Source organism: Chrysochloris asiatica, unplaced genomic scaffold (assembly GCF_000296735.1).
Source record: "Chrysochloris asiatica unplaced genomic scaffold, ChrAsi1.0 scaffold00073, whole genome shotgun sequence".
NCBI classification, from domain to species: Eukaryota; Metazoa; Chordata; class Mammalia; order Afrosoricida; family Chrysochloridae; genus Chrysochloris; species Chrysochloris asiatica.
In genome coordinates, this window is record NW_006408591.1 from 4,820,372 (window position 1) to 4,825,608 (window position 5,237).

Below are 5,237 nucleotides of genomic sequence, written 5' to 3' on the forward strand. Positions count from 1 at the left end.
CTTTCTCCCGCGGAGCAGCTGGTACTTTCGAACCGCTGACCTTAAGGTTCGCAGCCCGATTCGTAACCACTACGCTACTATCCCATACATACCGGTAATTAGTACTTACATATATATCCCCTCCCCTTTAGGTGGGTTCTTTTCTTTGTCTTTGCAATAATGGTCTTATGCATTATTTCTCCTTTTGTGGCGAATTTCACTCAGCATAATGTCCTCAAGGTTCATCCATGTTATGCGATGGCTTGCAGCTTCCTTTTTGTTCTTCAAGGTAGCATAGTATAGCATTGTGTGTATGTACCACAGTTTGTTTATTTATTCTTCAACTGATGGGCATTTTGGTTGTCTCCATTTTTTTGTTATTGTAAATAGTGCCGCTATGCACATTGGTGTGCATATATCTACTCGTGTTATGGCTCATATTTCTTGTGGGTAAATACCATGTAGAGGAATTGCTGGGTCATACAGTATTTCTATTTTCAACTTCTGAGGAAGTGCCATATTGCTTTCCAGAGTGGTTGGACCATTTTGCATTCCCACCAACAATGTAGGAGTGTCCCATACTTTCCGCCTCCTCACCAGCGTTTGTTGTCCTCTGCTTTTTTGATCTTTGCTGTTATTGCTGGTGTAAAATGATATCTCACTGTTGTTTTGATTTGAATTTTTCTGATGTCTAGTGATCATGGACATTTCTTCATATGTTTGATGGCTGCTCGGATCTCCTCCTTGGTGAAGTATCTGTTCATAACACCTCTTTAAAGTGTTGAAGAGCAAAGGTATCTGTTTGATGACTAAAGTTCACCTTACCAAAGTTATGGTATTTTCAATAACCTCATATGCATGTGAAAGTTGGACAATGAATAAGGAAAACTGTAGAAGAATTGTTGCATTTGAGCTACTATGTTGGAGAAGAATATTAAAGATGCCAGGGACTTTCAGAAGAATAAACTAATCTATGCTGGGTAAAGTACAACCAGAATATTCCTTAGAAGTCAAGATGGACAGACTTTGTCTCTCATACTTTGGGCATGTTATTAGGAGGGACCAGTCCCTGGAGAAGGACATCATGCTTGATAAGTGGAGGGACAGAGAAAAAAAAGGGAGACCATCAACAAGATGGAATGTCACAGTGATAGCAACAATGGATACAAGTGTACTAGTAATTGTGAGGATGGCTCAGGACACGGTAGTTTTTCATTGTATAATTCATAGAGCCACAATTAGTTGGAATTGACTCAACAGCACTAAACAACAACAACCTTGTGGCAATTCATATTTATTATTTCATTTAACTATCATGAGAAAAAGTTCTACTATTATTCTCATTTTATAGCACAAATGAAAATTCAAAGCAAGGCCCAATTTATATCACAAAAGAACAAATGAGGTTTCTATATTAGCATATATTGTCCATGGATAATATAATAGAAAGGGGAAACTGCACTCTGCCAACAGGAATACTTTAGCATTCTCATCTATCCATCTATCCATTTATCTATCATCTATGACAGGTTTAGAGATTTATACTCTTGGAAGAGGAGAAGAATAGCAGTTTAAGTCCTCAAAAGACAGGGAAGAAGCCTGGAATGGGCATTGTCTTGTGCAGTCCACATCCACCTCCAGAGCTGAGACATCCATATGTGGCAGCAGATGGTTCTCAGTCCCTCTCTGGGAATAATTCCCAGTTAATGGTAACTGCTAGTCCCAGGTCACATTCCTTCCCCTGGGATAGCACACTTGCAATGACTGGTCAAGAGACAATCCTATGTGTGTCAGAGTAGAAGTTTGCTCCATAGAGATTTCAGTGGTTGAGTTTTTAAAAAGTAGATTGCCTGGCCTTTTTTCCAAAGTGTCTGTAGGTGGGCTTGAACTTCTAATCTTACTGCTAGCTGCCAAGCACACTGAATCTGAGCTGTCTCAATAGCAGTGGATTTGTTGTTGCTGTTAGGTGCCATCAAGTAGGTACCTACTCATAGTGACCTTACGCACAGCAGAATAAAATACTGCTCGATTCTGGGCCAACCTCACTATTGTTGCCACAATTGAGCCCAATGATGCTGCCACTTGGTCAATCCATCTTGCTGGGAGTCTTCCTCTTTGTCTCTAACTTTCCACCTTGTTTTGACTTATGATATGGCACTTTTCCATCGTCTCTTTCCACAGATGTAGTCAATTTGATTTCTATGTATTCCATCTGGTGAGGTCCATGTGTATAGTCATCTCTTATAATGTCTAAAGAAAATATTTGAAATGAACAAATCATTAATTTTGCAGAATTCTATCATGCAATCTCCAGCATCATTCTATCAGCAAGGCCGGCCATATTTTCCAACTAATGAAGCTTGCTCTTTGCTCCCAACCTTTAGTAGCAATGGACTACTGACATATAAAATCCTGGGTCTTTTGCCCCATCCTTGTTTTAAACTTCCCCTTTGAGTCTGCACAGGACTGCTTTTCACAACTCAACAGTCCCCTATGCACATCCCTGCTTTCTTCACTCTCAAACAAAAGTAGATCCCAAGGGCACTTCCCAAGTTGACTGCATCCAAACCTCCCAAATATCTTTTAAGTCTTTAAATTGAATTGGTGAGAATGTCACCATAGTCAGAGAACTGGGCTGACAACATTTTAGATGCCTCCTAGTCTTGAGGTTTTCTGAGTCCATGAAAAGCTTTTACTTGTAGATCAGTCATGGTCAAAAGTTTCCCTTTTCTATCTTTCCTGCTAACTGGAACACCCAATGGAGAGGTGGTGGCACAACACATTTGCCTCTAATTATGTTTTGCTTCCATTAAACAAGTGAGGATTAAAGATTGTTTTTATTCAGTGCAATTGAGTCAGTTCCTGACTCATGGCTACCCAAGCCTAATCCTGCACGATTCCCATGATTGCTTGTGGATTGGACTATTATGATCAACAGTGTTTTCATTGACTCATTTTGGAAATAGATCACCAGGATTTTGCTCCTACTCCATCTTAGTCTAGAAAGTCTACTGAAGCCTATTCAGTATTATAGCAAAAACACAAAATGGACAGTTGAGTGGTAACTGCACATAAGGTACATTGGCTGGAAATAATACGTATGTCTCCTGCACTGAAGCATCAATGACTCTCTTTAAGGGTCCCTAGCCTCATGGTGTGTGGCACCGTAGGATAAGCACTCTACCTCAAGGTCAGCTTGAACTGCAAGGTTGGTGCTTCAAACTCACCAGCCACTCTTCAGAAACGCTATACAGGGTTATGTATTGGAATTGACTTGTTGGCACACAACTACAAACAACCCCCATGGTTTGCGGTTTGACCCTAGATACCTTGTTTCTTGTGAATCAGGTTGTTTTTGTGCAGTCTCACCTTCCCTGCTGTGCTCTGGAAGTAGGACACTTTTCAGTGTTATTTTTAATCATGTAGCACTCAGAGAGGTAATGATACTGATTAAAATGTTAAAAAGTTATTTCACTTTGAGAGAGATACCTAAAAGAAGTGTGTTACCTCTGGGCTCCACAAGGTGGCGTTTTATCAAAGCTGTACTGCTAGTGTGGTTATTAGAAATAATTGTTCATGCTATTATTGCACTGTAGGATAAGCACTGGACTGACAACCACAAGGTTGGTGGTTCAAAACCACCCACTGTGCCTTTGAAACCCTACACAGTGTTGCTATGAGTCAGAATCAACTAGATAGTCCTTAGTAACAATGACAGTATTCTTAAAGAAAATAATATTAAGCTCCTTGGAAATACAATGTTCATATTTCCTTGGAAATTTTCTATAGTGAAAATTCTGAAATAAATATTTTTCATATTAAAAAAAAAAATAGCTGACTTATATTTGTTAGATCCAGATTATCCTAAAAAGAACAGAGATTTAAGGTAAGATTTCTCACCTGGGCACTGACACATTAATTTATTCTGTGACCTTGGGCAAGTTACTTTCCTCTCTGGACAGTTTTCCTCTTCTTTGGAATGGTTAAAGCAGACTATGTGGTCCTCATGACTCTGTAGTTAGGTGTTGTGATGCTAACTACAAAGTTGACAGTTCAAAGCCACCAACCGCTACACATGAGAAAGATGAAGCTGTTTACTCCTGTAAAGATTTACAGTCTTAGTAACCCTACTGTTATTGCTGTTGTTAAGTGCCGTTGAGTCGGTTCCGACCCATAGTGACCCTGAACAGGGTTTCCGAGGCTGTAAATCTTTATGGGAGCAGAAAGCCTCATCTTTCTCTCGTGGAGCAGCCAGTAGTTTCAAACTGCTGACCTTGAGGTTTGCAGCCCGATTCGTAACCACTACACTACCAGAGCTTCTTATACAGGGTAATAATAAGTCAAAATCAACTTGATTGCAGTAGATTTTGGATTAAGGTTTTTGTAGTTCTAGCTTTTCTGAGACTTTTTGATTCATTACTGTGTAAAATATGTATCCCAGGTACCAAATACCCTCACCATGGAGCTGGGGCAGCCTAGTGATTAAGAGTGGGGAGAAAGATGGGGCTTTCTGTTCCTATAAGGATTTACAACCTCGGAAACCCTATGCAGAGTCAGGATGAGTCAGAATTGACACCACAACACAGCATCACCACCACCACCCCTCATCACTTATAATAACAAAATTTAATCATTGGTTTATTTATAAAGTATTTCTGTGAAAGTTGATGTTATGTGTCAACTTGGCTAGGCCATGATTCTCAATATTATGAAATTATCTAATTCTCCTCTATATTGTGCTCTGATGTAAGGGAAGTTTCAATGGGTGTGTGTGTGGTCTGTATCCAATATAAAAGGCAAACCTCTCTTATCTCTCAATCCTGCATCAAATTATCGCATTCTAACCTCCAGTTCTTGGAACATGAGCTGGATTCACCAGCTCCTACAGCCCCATGAACCAGCAGCTTGCCATCTGACCTGTTAATTTTGTTTTTGGGTTCATCAGTGTGACCTGTTAATTCTGGGTTCATCAGTCCCTGAAACCAAGTAAGAAAATGCCTCCAGCCTGACACTTGAACCATGGATTTGGAACTTGCCAGGCTCTATAACTTACATGAGTTATTTCCTTGAGATTGTTGTTGTTGTTAGTTATTAAGTGCCTTTGAGTCAGTTCTGACTCAACGCAACCTTGTATAGGATTTCTGAGGAACAGCTGGTGAGTTTGAACCAATGATCTTGCAGTTCAAACTGATCTTGTAGTCCAGTGCATTATCCCACAGTGCTACACCAGGATTCCTTGTTGTGGGATATATTTATCT

General features: G+C 39.9%; 1 pseudogene; it reads left to right on the forward strand.

The window, feature by feature from the left end:
• Nucleotides 1–1,583: 1,583 nt before the first annotated feature.
• The window catches only part of LOC102829201, a 46,956-nt pseudogene continuing 43,302 nt past the window's right edge, over nucleotides 1,584–5,237 (forward strand).